Raw genomic sequence first — 15,098 nt, 5'->3', positions numbered from 1 at the left:
ACCTCACAGAGCCGTGAACTAAATTGTTGAGTTGGTTTTTTTTTTTCTTCAAAATTTCATGTTCATTTTGCAGAGGCTTCAAAGATAAAAATTTCTTTAAATCTATCCTTCACAGGATCATATCTCAGTATATGTCTGCATATATTACTTTTACACTTTACTTGGGTTAGGCAATTAATTCAGCATTGCATACATCACTAATCAATTACAAAGCCTTTGTTGATCTGCGATGAAATCTTCCCCTTTCCCATAGAATTTAAGTGCAATTTGGCACCATCAACAACAAAATCCAGCAGGACTAGCACTCTGTGTCAAAATTATTTAAAAAATCATTTCAGTAATGCTGTATAATGTCTCACACTGTAATTTCTGTTTATTGTATATTAAAGGTCCTGTTTATCTTTGGGAGCAGTGATTTGAAAAATGTTCAAGATATCACTTTTGATGCATATGTATATGTCAGTTGCATCACAAAACATCCGAACATATAGAATTTTTGCAATTAAGCATAAAATATAAGAAGATATCAGTGTTTTTCTCATTAAACTAACTGTAGACGTCTTAGTCTGGAAACATTTTTATTGTAACCATTGTTCACATTTTGTATATTTAACAATACTTAACATCAATTATACTGGTTCAAATGTTTAAATTGGTTGTTTCTATCCCTAACTCACATTTTAGAACTATTTTGAAACAGTAATGCTGGGTTTTTGCTTCACCTGCAAATGGTAAATTATGCCTTTAATGTACAAGTTTATCATGACTGATATTGAGAGAGTGACATATCATTATTCACGCATAAAGTGCTTTGTAGCCTTTGGAAAAGGTACTACACAAATGTCACAATGTGATATACAATCATAGTTGAGAATACAGTTGAACCTCTCGTATCCGGACAAGTCGGGACCGGGGCTCATCCGGATAAGGGATTTGGCCGGATACGGGAGACTCAATGCTTTATACATGTACATATACATACACATGTACAATGTACTGATGTAGCCCATTGTAGTACCACATGTAGTAATGTGTATACTGCAACCTTTTTATTGTTACATTTGGGGATGTTTGGGGATGTTAAAATGTCTGAGGGTAAGCAATTTGGAAGGAAATTTGATGTAATGTATGTTAATCATGTTGGAAGTAATATGTAATTCATGTGTGTTTGTGTAGGAGTTCTCAAGGAGTTGGGGAATCCCCCTTTCCTCCCGTAATTATTTTAAAAAAATCACGGCGAGATTGCGTCCGTATAATAGAGAGATCCGGATAAAGGGAGGCCGGATAAGAGAGGTTCAACTGTATACAGATACAGTTTCTAAAGTCTACCCTTGTTAGGTGATTGCTTCATATTCATTTCACCATGAATCTACTACACACATAGACTATGAACGGAGGTCTTTCTTTGATCCCATCATCACTGCCACCACCTGATTATGTGCATCTTAATTAGAGTACATTCAGACGTTTGGACAATGACAATTGTGTAATTACGCATCGTCACTGACAAAAGAACCGTTTCCTTCATTTCGGCCTTATTTGGCTGAGGTGCCTTTTCAGACTCTACTGCCTTTGAACAAACACCAATGATGGGAGCAGCAAACGTCATAATATGTCAAATTTAATGTCACAAAATGAGTAATTATGGAAGTGGACGCTTGTGGACACGCATTTAACATTACTTAATGGTGAGACATAGATGTTATCTACCGTTACTGTCCATGTTTTCTTTGAAACAATGTGCGAAAAATAGGAAAAATTAGATTACAAATCACAATGAACTTGCCAAAATATTTGCTTTCTTTCATAAACTACGTGCACTTCGCAAATGAAATTGGCTGAGCGATGATTTCCAAATTCACTCTACAACTGTACTTACATTTTTCTTGATTTTTATTGAGTAATTATCTTCTGCACATACAGTTTTTAGATTTCTCAAAGCGCCATTTTGTTTTCATCCAGGCTGACAGTCGGCGGTCGTGATGAGATAAAAGCACGAAAGCATGTATAAAATGTTATTGTGACGCTTTTGATAGAAACAGGTGTTTGAATTAATTAACGAGCGATGTATGCCCATGTGCAGTAGGTCCATGATTTCACATTGCAGTATCAGACACCTACCAACATCAAACAGTTCCAACATAATCAACTGAGACTCGGAACCCTTGTATCCGGAATCACTTTGCCGTCTTCTCATCACAGAGTATCTAAACTGCTACTGTCCTCTGTTCACTCCAGGTGAAGCCTGAAAACAAGCAGAACAAAAAATACTTCTACAGATACCAGTGTGAGACACAATTGGCACATATCCAAGGAACAATGACAACAACAACAACAACAACAACAGTAGTAAGATAAAACAATGCTATATTGAGGTACCACCCATACGGCAATGGGAAAATGAGTAATATACATTATGCGTTGGCATAACATGAATACATTGAAATGATGACACAATGACAGTGATCCACTCATTTGTGTGGATTTACTGTCTGGTCAGGAGGGTCAGTGTCCCTCATAACATTCAAATGATGCACTTAAATGACCTGCAATGACCCCCAACCATCCTAATCACATAAGTCCACTTTTTGGCACCGACACACATTCACTGCATCATGCATAATGAACACTGTTCGACATGTATGTACATTAGCTTCAGTGAAGTAATAGGTGCAGTACTGGTAGTAATAGTTTACTGAAAAAGTGGACATTTTCATGCATTTTGAGTGACATGATTCTAGCATGAAAATAAAGGTGTATATAATGTTTTGCTTGTTATATGTTATATCATCTTATTGAAACCTGATCTGAATCAATTGATAAATGCTCAGAGATAAATGAAACATACTGGGATTGTGCAAACACCTCTTTTAGTCAGAGAAGGAAGTCATGAACCTTATTTCAAACTAATTGACATTGCCATTGCAAAATTCAATAGACTTTTATTTCCTTACTTGGTTTCTAGGTGTATAAGTAAGTTAATCTTTTTGTTCCTCTTCTGCTTTCTGTGAGTATATCTTAGTGGGAAAAACTGGCACACCCTTGTGTAAATCACTAACATATATATGCAGACTTCTCCCAATTAGCTCACAAAACCGAAACCTTAGTAGTATCATCTCTTTCTGCTGGTAATAAAGACTTTATCTCATTAAATCTTCATCCTGAGCAGATGCAATCAACTTCCTTCTGAACTCTCCCAAAGGCATTTGAAAACTTTTCATGGTTTGCAAAAATCTGACTAATTGTATTTTACAAGGAAGTTTGTCTTGTTTCCCCCCCCCCCCCTTTAAAAATCGGTCAGAAGGAAGATGTTAAAACAAAGGCTTGTGAGTTTGGAAAGAAAATGACACAAGGATACATAAACACTTATGTCTGGCCATTACTAGATTTGTGAAGGAAGCAGTCGAAACCAGCCAATAAAAACTGGATCCTCTGTGACGCAGTTGGCATTCCATAGCTGATTGTTGCAATGACATGCATTATTCTTTATGAGTTACGGTTAATCATCACAACCCATGAGAATGTTTGAAGCATGGTGCCACAGTCCTTAAAGGTACAAGGGCATATCAAGTATAACACAAGAGAAAAAGAAGGAGAGATAGAGATAGATAGATAGATAGATAGACAGACAGACAGACAGACAGACAGACAGATAGATAGAGATTGATAGATAGATAGATAGATAGATAGATAGATAGATAGATAGATAGATAGATAGATAGATAGATAGATAGATAGATAGAAAGAAAGAGATAGATAGATAGATAGATAGACAGACAGACAGACAGACAGACAGACAGACAGACAGATAGATAGAGAAGGAGAGAGTGATTTATTATTGAGGACTATTAAACTCTAAAATATCACCCAAGTTCAAATCCCATCTGGTGCCTGGAATCCTCAGACAAGATGTTTCACCTACAAAGTCCCCAACTAATCAGTCTTTACAAATGAGTATTGGCCAATGAAATGATAATAAAAAGGGTCTTAACTGAACAGTTCTCACAATCTCTCGGCTACTGAGGGTAAGAGGGGTCATTACAAACTCATTACAAACTCAGTTTATAAACTCACTTTTGGGGTAGAACTAAGGTTTCCAAACAACTCTCAGAGATATTTGAGCAGTTGATAATGTAAAGCTGTTTAGATTATGCGATTGGAAATGATTTTCTGAAACGTTTAAAGAAGTGCAATCGCAAATGCTTTTGAGCTAGAAACATGTTCCTGTCAGTTGACGAAGCAAAGTCATTTTGAAATGTGTTTACAGCTTGGACATGCCAACGCCAACCACTGCCAAATACACAGCTCTGCTCCTCAGGTCAAACTGCGCAATAGAGCTGTGCAGTGACAAGGCCTCCCTCTCGACTCATGATAGAGATGATAAAAACAACAACTTGCGAAATGCAATCCAAAAGGCCTTTGAAAACACGTTTTGATAGTGGGTATTGAAACATGTTTCAGACATGGGAAAGATGATAAACGCAGCCAAAAATGATTAGAACCCACTAATGAAATATTAAAGAGCATACAATTCTAAGAGGAATTCATAGTTTCTTTGCTGCAAATCAGTTTTGAAATGGCTGAGATATCCAAAAACAAAGTAAAACAAAGTGGTCCTGATAAAAGGTGGGTCCCACCTATTATTATGACTGCTATGTTTTGGATATTTCAGCCACTCACAACCAATTTCCGTCAAATAAACTTTGAATTCGGCTTAGAAGTGTATGCTCTTTCATATTTCATAAAAGGTTTCTCATTATCTCACGAAAAAAGCTGGAGACTAGAAGCCCCACCCAAACCAAAACTATACTATCCCTTTCAGGTTTCCCTAATGTGAAATCTTCATAAACATTGTACGAGATCCACCAATTTCCCTCAGATGGGGTAATGGTGGAGGTCAGAGAGACATAGGAAACGCATGAATGCCTATCTCACTTGTAGCCACAACAAAGTGGATGCTGAAACTCACAGGCCAAGTAAAACTCGACTATTACCATCAGAGGCAACAGCCATGTGCCACTAGCGAATGCAAAAGAGCGCCATCTGTGTTAGGAATGTGTCAACACCACACAACCAGAGTTACTAGTACTTGTTTCATTGTTTGTGATGGAAAAAAAAAACCCAAACAAACCAATGTGCAACCCTCTAATTCCATGGGACCAGGTCATACTTAAGCACGTTCAGGTAGGTGTGTGTTCATTTGTATAAGGAATGTTGCTAGTTGATCTATTGTCCTGTATGTATCATTCTCATTAGCCCCTCTGATATTACGTATGGCTATGCACATCTGCCACTTAATTTCTGTTGTTCCTCTTCATACTGGTTACGTCATATTTGTAAACGTGTCAGATAATGGTTCTAGCTTTAGAAGTTATATTACTTGTAGTTCCACAGTAACCAACAGCCCCCTTGACAAGACATCTTCCCCCCCCAAAAAAAAAAAAAAAAAAAAATATATATATATATACATACATTTACACACATACATTGGTGTGCAGACACACAAAGATATACATATACATATATACATACACAAAACACACACACACACACATACAAACATATAAAAATATATATGTACTTTATCTATTACTACATACACATATAATTATGATACATTTTAGTTAGTCCAGAAAAGATACACAGAAAATAAAGAGTCAACAAGCCAAGTATATGGCTTTGTTTACTCTTGATATCCTTGGGTTTCCTCTATTTTCCCTGCATGAGGACCCTGCCATTTCTCTTAGACCAACATTGCCCGCTACCCATTTGTACTACCAGGATGTACACCTTTATAGTGCTCTCCCAGTTAGTTATGTACATTGATAGACAGGACGTATTCCACACAGAAAGGCATGCATACACATTATCAAGGAGCTTCAACAAGCTCCTTGACATTATAAGCCACTCTAACCACTTGCTAATGATGTGGTTTGTTAGGTAATCAAACCCTTTTCTCTATGACTGACATCAGTACAGCAAATTTCTTTTAGTTTGCAACATAAAATATCATGAATTTAGATTTAAGCACGCACACACACACACACACACACACACACATACGCACACACACACAAAGAAAACAAATTCCCACCAGATTAAGATATTCACATACAAAAAGCTACTAACTGTATGCAGGCATTTCTTGATAAACAATGGCTACAGAAGAGGACTTGTGGTAGTAGATAAGTTGGTAAACTGTCAGTGAATGCTTGGTTTTCTTTCTTCTCCTGTTTTTCTACTATAAAAGCAAAGGCAAATACACATAACTATTTGGAGCTTAGCTGTAAAAACCAAAACAGGAAGCACTGACGTAAAAGAAGAAAAAAAATAGAGAATGTAATAAGAGAATGGTGAGAACTAATCGATTGTCTTTGCTCAAAACCGATTGTTGATTTACCGCAGTCACATCCTGTTTCAGTATATCGCTGGTAATCATTAAGATACACATTTATATATACATATAAATATATGAGTCAGAATTTCACAGAAGTAGTTTGAGTATAGTTGATGGATTATAAATGCAAAGTCTGATGACAATGACTGTCTGTACGGCACATTACAATAGGTCATTGCCAAGAAACATCCAATAATGAATGAATGTATGCTGTCACATCACATGCAAGGTATTCATATTTTGGTTACAGTTCGTTATTCCGACGGTTCATTATTCTGAAGGTTTGTAATTCCAAAAATGAAATAAGGTTCATTTTCGGATTAACACACTTTTGGAAAAGCATTTTTTTTTCATATTAACGAACCTTCAGAATAACAAACCATATTTTATTGTCATATCAACAAACGTTCATAATAATGAGCCTTATTTCAATTTTGAAGTAATGGACCTTCAGAACAACAAGCCTTCGGAAAAAAACACCACAAATGTTTGGATTAGCAAAATCTTGTCCATTTTCAGATTAACATACATCTGGGTACAGGGAATTTGTGTGTTTTGGAATAATGAACTGTTGGAATAACGATTCGTATTTCATTTTTGGATTAACAAATCTTCAGAAAAATGAACATCACCCCATATTTGATGCCTGTTCAGTCCATGGATTAACTTTAAACCACTGATTTAATTTAACTACCTTTATGAATTCAGGTCAGAGACAGTTAAATTTGGAGGGACATTTTGGTGAAACAGATGAATTTACGACAGGAGTCATTAAAGGCAATTTGCATTACTGCAAAGCAAGATATTTTCACAGCATGAAATTTTCACGAATTGGAGCCGATTGCCTTTTTCATGGCACAAAATTTACACGAATTGCCACTGGCATTCATCGCATAAAGTGAAGTGTAGACAAGAACTTCCGTGTGCATTCTAATTTGCTAATCCTTGCTCTCGCAAAATTTGAAATGCACATGAACATTTCCGGTTTTACAGTAAACACAGAAGAAAAAAAATCTCACTTTAGTGCATTCAAAACTTCTGCAAAGGGAGTCTTCTCTAATCTAATTAATCAATTTGTCTTTTGTTAGTGGAAGAGATGCTTTACTGGTTGATTGATAACAGTACATGTACTTCATAAAAACTTAATGAGCAAGGCCATCATATTTGTTTTTGAGGGTTTTTTGAATTTATGAATATTTATGAATGAGTGGGTGGGATTTTGTATGGCTCTGTGTGGGAGCAATCATTATAAATGAGGAGATGGGACATGTATGACTGGGTGTGTGCAATTTTCATGAATGGGTGTAGGGGAATACATAATTGATGACAATGTGTGGGAGTCGTCATGAAAATTAATATCATAATTGCTTGATTGTGGAATAAGAGAAATAACAAACAATCAAACAAACAAACCACTTTTCAACATCTTACATGAGCAACAATTGACATGCCTTGGTAATTTGAGATAATTCATATACATTTTGCAGCATCCTGCTACATCCAGACACTCAAACAATATTATATCTTAAGAGCACCATAGAAAAGTGATAATTAAAGATTCAAAATCATAGCTCACTGTCTGCCTTTCTTTGCAATCTGAATATAAATGGAAAATGTTTTAAGCATTCAGAGAAAATGGCAGAGTATCAAGGAAGAACTTTGTTTTTCCTCACCAAACTAGCAGAAAGTTTTGTTTAATATCTGATAGACTACATTTTCAATGTAATTTTTCCACTTCTAATTATGAAGGTGAAGATGGAGATGTATCAAGTGGAGATAATATGTGGATATGTAGCCTTAAAAAAAAAAAAAAAAAAAATATATATATATATATATATATATATAAAAGTAATATCTGTCTGACAGCTGGCATAAAGATGTAGCAAGTCAATTTCACAGAATCTCTGCTGTGGTTATGAATGATTCAGTGGTTCTGTGATAAATATACCCTGCAGGCATGACATTTGTTTGTAGGTATTTCTGGGAATGCAATGATCATGTTGCTCCCCCCCCCCCCCCTCTTTTCCAGTTGTGTTAGCAACAGTAGGGGCATTTACATTGCAAAAAAAAAAACTGGAATTGTTTGATGTACCATTTACACTGCCAAAACAAACTGAAACTTTCTGCTGTTTTGACAAGAAAATGTGCATGCTCAAGAAAAACCTGAATATATTCAGGTTTTTGGGGGTAAGCAGTGCCATGCCCAACTTGCAGCTGTCTTTGAATGCAGCAACTGAGGGCGGGAGATTCCCCGCGCTGAGGACAGATGTCACGTGACCCAAAAAAATTGGTGAGCCAAGAGCGAGCGTTTGCACTGACAAAAAACAAACAAACCAAAAACAAAAACAGAATAACAGCTTGTAGTTTCGAAAGATTATGCTTTTGAAAAAGGTTGTTTTTAATTCCATTTTTCTTTCATTCATATACCAGTAGTTTCCTAAAAACAAAAAACAAAAAAGTGTTAATAAGATGTTAAAAGGTAAACCACAGCACTCTAGCGCCTCTCAGCACCTCAAAATTTCTTCAGAATATTTTGACACATTTGAAAGATTTTCTGTGGGAACAATGAGAATAGATGAGGCTTAATTGTCTGGAAAATTTCTACCCATTTAATTGAAATGTCTACCCGATTATCCAGTAAATATAACACGCAGCGGAACTGTCTGTTCACTTTGTATATCGATTAAGTAGAGTAGGTACCCAATTTACCGGTACCCAATTATGTGAAGACTACTGTATTGATAGCTTATCCTGCTGTGCCTCGAGCAGTGCGCACACTTAGTGCAAAAATGCAAACCTCACATACAGTATGTGCAGCTTGAACTCTCACGTTCGTTGACCCTTTTTGCCAAAGGTAAAGAATCCTTCAATAATTTCAACAACGACAAAAATCCCGCATCACTACCAAAATGTAAACATCTGTTTCTTGGGTCATCATCGACTTCCCCTGTAAGTTTCATCCAAATCCGTTTACAACTTTTTGAGTTATTTTGCAAACAGACAGACAGACAGACAAACCAACACTGACAAAAACATAAACTTCCTTGGAAGAGGTAATAATGAATGCCAGCATGCCATTTTTTAATCCACAGAATCAGCTTTATTAAACTGCAAACATGTCAGTGCATTCCTAGATGCCGCCCCAGCACATCGATTAATTTCTTCCATGGATGAGACAGGTCTGACGTAATTTCAAGGAAACGTTTCTAATCATGTCACAAAAACAATTGGGGCATGATGCATTTAACATTTCAAGAACAGCTATTCTCTTTTTTTTTTTTTGCCTCTTTAAATCTTCTTCCGACCTTATCTGCTCTCTATTATTTCTCTTTCTTTTTCATCGGAAACGATAGAGAACCAATCAATAGGCAAACTAGATCAAAAACGGAAATGTAATTCGTCATTCCTCTTTCGCAGTACAACAATTGACATCAAAGTTTGGTCCTTGCTTAAATTTGATGGCATTTGTGGATAAAAAACATTCCTCATCTGCTCTCTGATTGTCCACTCCTGCACATATCATTAGTGCAAGGGATGTTAAGAGTCTAGAGTCTTGTGTGTTAATCTGGGCTCATGAGCAACTTTCCTTCTTCCTGCATTCATTTCTGTATTGTCTGAATTATTCACACTATCAAATGTTGAGTGGTCTATTATCATAAGTATTACGCCCTTCCCATTCTTTACTCATCTAATTGGAAATGTATGTACTGTAAAAGTGGAAATTTTCGCAGTGTTGACATTTTCATGCATTTCACGCAATCAGAAACTGGCGCAAAAATAAAAGCACACAAATATTCTTGCATGCCATATGTTTCTGTAGTTGATGTCTTAATTCCGCGGAATTAAAACAAGCAAAACTGATCATACCCGGCCGAGCGCTAAAAATCACTCACACGAAAATATGCTCTTTTACAGTATGTATTGTGCATGCAAGTATGTGTTCATGTATGTGAGTATGTATGAATAATTGAATTATAAATATTGTCTTCCTTTGTTTTTTAAGGAAAGATGGGTAAGAAGACACAACCAACTCACATCACATCACATACCTTGCACAATGTCAAGGAGAACATTGATCCTTTCTGATTAAGTCAAATCAGAAATACTTCATGTGCACATACAAACCCCTTTCAGTAACTCTCCTGGCTCAGGCCAGGCCCACGCTAAGTCGTAGCATTTTGAGTTTATGAATGGGTCAGGCCAAAGTGGCCCACACCAGGCTCGGGCTATTTTGGCGCTGCCGTAAGCTAGCACAAGGCACGGACCTGGCTCGGGTCTGGCGCTGATCAGAGAGTTTATGAACAGTAGCAGTGCCAGGCTCGGGCCAAAATTCCTCGCACAGTCAAAGGTCACAATTACCTGGCCATGCCTCCGGCGGAGGGCGCGTTCAGTTACCATAGTAGTTATCCCTTACGTGGCCGAGTTCATGAATGGGTCATTGTAAAAGTAGCGCGGCTTCGCTATAACTACTGAACGCAATTTTTACTACTTGGTGCAGGCCAATTTAGCTCGGGCCAGAAGCTGGCCAAAAATGCATGAGTCACTGAAAGGGGTATAAGATTGAAAACTGTGAAAATGGTGTTACACTTCTATAGCTGTGGAGGCTGTTCTGGGCTGACCTACTGACCACTTGAGTGGTCATTACCCTCCTTAAAAGTCCATTCTCTTTTTCAATACATCACATTTGTGATGTACTGAAGTCTTCAAATTCATGAAATTCTTCCACCCTGTTGTTTTCATTGCAACTGATTGACAACTTTATATCGATGTAGGGCAATTTGTCCATCAGTTGCAATGGATAAGTCTTTTCACTCTGAAACACTGAATGGGTGGCTGGTCATTATAATGTACACCTATGATGCTTCTATCTGTATGGAAGAAGACCAAAACACGACAGAGTGCAGCTTTAAGTCAATTACGCAAGGCGTCCAAGCAACAGCAGGTATGAGGAGCAATTCAATTTTTAGTGCAAACAATTCAGGCCCGAATGGACCAGCTGCTAACGCAGGCGTGATTCACCTTCCCCAGCAGGGTTTGGGAAAATTAAGACTGATGTACACACTAAAACCAAAATGAACTATACCAGCCCATCCTCTGAGATTCAATTAAGACCCAGGCTTTTACGCCACATTACAGACCCATTTTAGATCCCTCTCTTTCAACAAGGACCGAGACAAGAAAGGAAAAAAAAAAATGAGTCCCCCTTAATTATGCTGGCCATTTGCACAAACGAAACTGTTGATCCCTCTTTTAAAAAGAAATTGTACTGGCTGGGTCGAGCTTGATGGTAACCTCTGATTAAATCTCCGTCAGCCAGTAATTGGTACAAACCAGCATCGGTCACGGTAATGACATTAATGACACGGGCAACTAATTAGCCAGAGGCATAGTGCCGCACTTGGAACTTGAGCACTTGGACTCGGGGTGGGGGGGGGGGCAATTTTCCTTAAATTTACTCCTTTTCTAATGGTTTAGATGCAGCTTAGAACCTCTTTAGAGGCATTAGCTGTCCATACCATTTAGTTTTAGCACCAAGCAACTAATTTAATGGCGAGGATGGTAGTTGCCGGTAATTTGGGGCAGGGACTCCACAGTTACAGCTTCCACTTATTAGCTATGATCATGAAATGGGTGATAGAGAGATGCATTACATGGACTTCTGATACACCCTGTAGATTTCAAATTATTTCAAAGACTTAACAACAACAACAACAACAACAACAACAACAACAACAACAACAACAACAACAACAACAACAACAACAACAACAACAACAACAACAACAACAACAACAACAACAACAACAACAACAACAACAACATCTTAAAGACCTGATCAATGAATTGATCTCACAATAAGAATGATTTACCTACTACATGTTCCACATCAGAATCATGGTGTTGATCTGCAGGGCCATACCACTTTTTCTGAAAGTTTTACAAATATAGACTATAAATCATACTAAAAATGGCAGGTTTGATTGTCAGAATCTCATGTGCATGATTTCAGCCTAACTTACCCTATCACTCTGTACTGGGATTTGGGAGTAACTGTTGAATTTCCCTTTATTTTTTGCTGAATGCTGACGGGGTTTAACTGTAACCTTGGAGAGGGTCTACTTTTTCCAAGTGATTGTATCTTTGACATGATAGTCAAATAATATATAACAGTGAATTTAATTGTGTGTGAAGGTCTATTGGTGTTTTCATGTAATTGTTTCTAATAGGGCCTCATCCATGTCAAGCTCTGCTTATCCCCGCGTTCACATTGGTCCCCGCGACGCGGGGACAGCCACAAGAGATCTTATCTTTTTTACGACTGACCGTTCACATTGGTATCTCATCTGTCCCCGAGCTGTGGGGGCATTTTGGGGCTTGGAGCGAGCTCTGCCACTTGAATCCAGGCATAGCGCATGCGCACAATTGATGACCACAGCTGGACGCTATCAATTGCGCCCCAAGGTCACTCTCCCCTCCAAATCTTGTCCCCGTACCCGACTTGCTTCGCGGGGACGAGGGGACAAGTCCCAGCGAGCGTTCACATTATGGTTTTGGAGGAGAAAGTCCCACAGCTCGGGACTTTCCCCGCGTCGCGGGGACCAATGTGAACGCGGGGTATGAAGAAGGTCCCCTGTATTGCTTTCTCTTTTTTGGGTTTTAGGGCAATTACCCCCTGGGCAATAACCCCAGACCCTTCTCCTGACCCTAATCCTAATCCTGAACCTAATCCTAACCATAACCCAAACTCCATACCCTAAACCTAACCCTAATCCTAATCTTCACTCTTACCTCATCAGTAACCAGTATTTAGCTGCGGGTGGGGGGGGGGGGGGGACAATTGCCCTTGGGGGGTAATTGCCCTGATACGATATTGCATACGACTACAGTATGCATTATGTGAGGTTGCATTAAATTTATATGTATAATTAGGGAACAGTGTTGTTATAAAATTGAGAATTTCTGTATTGATTTGCATGTTTTACCTTCTTTTTTTTTTGCATACTCTGTATCAACTTGTATTGATTTGTCATTATACGTGGAGAAAGACAATGCAGAAATAAACCAAACCAAACTAAACCAAATGTTGTGATACATGCAATACAACATGCAAGTCTGTCCCAGCTTCCATCATCCCAATGGATTTCCCTACTTGACACTTGTAATTATGGACCAACAACTGAACTGATCTTGCTCTTGTTTGTGCCGGCAAAGTAAACCTCCGAAATAGTTCTCCTGCATAGATCACGAGGGTGAGAATTTAAGTATTCTACAGCATGAGTTGGTACCACTCACGTGAATGTTTTCTCCACCAAGGAAATAAATAAAACCAAATGAGAAACTAATGGTTTTTCTAAATATCATGCATGTTTTATGACTCTTATCTATGCAGTGGCATATCTAGGGAAAACGGCGCCCGGGGCAAGCGCGAAAATTGCGCCCCTAATTTCTGAAAAAGACTATTGTTCAACCCCAACCCCATCCCGGTAGGGACTTTAAGCAAAGTCCACATGATATGCTTTTCAAGCCCTTAAAAGGGGTCTTTTGAGGGTGATTTAAATGTAATGAATTTTGATAAATTTTGGCGAGCGAGCGCAGCGAGCGAGCCGAAAATTTGTGTATTTCAGCTGACAAAACATGGAATTCTTGTCATTTTTTGCTTACCAAATCTTACAATTCTAATCAAGATAGTGACGGCCTTATAGATAACGATTTATCTATACCAACAAACTGAGTACTTTAAAAAATATTCTAAATCAGAGGGGCATTTCATGAAGCATTTTGTCCGACAACTTGTCGGACAAAATTTGCTTTCAGCCAATCAGAAGCAAGGATTTCCGTAGCTTTTAACAGTTTGTCAGACGAAATATCTGACGAATTGCTTCATGAAATGCCCCCCCCCCCCCCCATGTACGCGCGAGTGAGCCGAAATTTGTATATTTCCGCGTCATCATCACGTTTTGTTCTTATCTCCTTTTTAATTTTGATAAATTTTGGCGAGCGAGCGCAGCGAGCGAGCCGAAAATTTTTGTATTTCAGCTTACAAAACATGGAACTCTTGTCATTTTTTGCTTATCAAATCTTACAATTCTAATCAAGATACAATGTATAGTGACGGTCTTATAGATAACAATTTTTACCAACAAACTGAAGACTTGAAAAAATACTCTGAATTAGTACGAGCGAGTGAGCCGAAATTTGTATATTTCCGCGTCATCATCACGTTTTGTTCTTATCTCCTTTTTGTTTTGATAAATTTTGGCGAGCGAGCGCAGTGAGCGAGCCGAAAATTTTTGTATTTCAGCTTACAAAACATGGAACTCTTGTCATTTTTTGCTTATCAAATCTTACAATTCTAATCAAGATATAGTGACGGCCTTATAGATAACGATTTTTACCAACAAACTGAGGGCTTGAAGAAATACTCTAAATTAGTACGAGCGAGTGAGCCGAAATTTGTATATTTCCACGTCATCATTACGTTTTGTTCTTATCTTGTTTGATTTTTTCGGCGCCCCCCCCCCCCCCCCCCCCCCCCCCCGTATGTTCGAAACCGTTGGCGCCTTCTTTTGATCCAATTGGCGATCGCTTCAGAACGAAAGAAATTGCAGCCGCTGCTCAGTGAAACATTTTGCCTGCTAAATATAAAATGACATGTGTGAACACAATAGAAATTGTCATTTTGTCCGCTTCCTCATCACAT

The 15,098-nt window shown here is 38.1% G+C and overlaps 1 protein-coding gene across 1 annotated transcript in view; it reads right to left on the bottom strand.

Moving 5' to 3' along the window:
* Nucleotides 1–1,967: 1,967 nt before the first annotated feature.
* The window catches only part of LOC139734575 (constitutive coactivator of peroxisome proliferator-activated receptor gamma-like), a 54,631-nt gene continuing 41,500 nt past the window's right edge, over nt 1,968–15,098 (bottom strand). Inside the window, exon 6 of the mRNA XM_071645351.1 lies at nt 1,968–2,245. The gene's annotated coding sequence lies outside the window, so the exon portion shown is untranslated. The remainder of the gene's footprint in view (nt 2,246–15,098) is intronic.

Source organism: Diadema antillarum, unplaced genomic scaffold, assembly GCF_040938485.1.
Source record: "Diadema antillarum isolate AM-2024a unplaced genomic scaffold, OU_Dant_1.0 seq00000533_RagTag, whole genome shotgun sequence".
Lineage (NCBI taxonomy): Eukaryota > Metazoa > Echinodermata > Echinoidea > Diadematoida > Diadematidae > Diadema > Diadema antillarum.
This window is presented reverse-complemented; position numbering and strand designations above follow the sequence as displayed.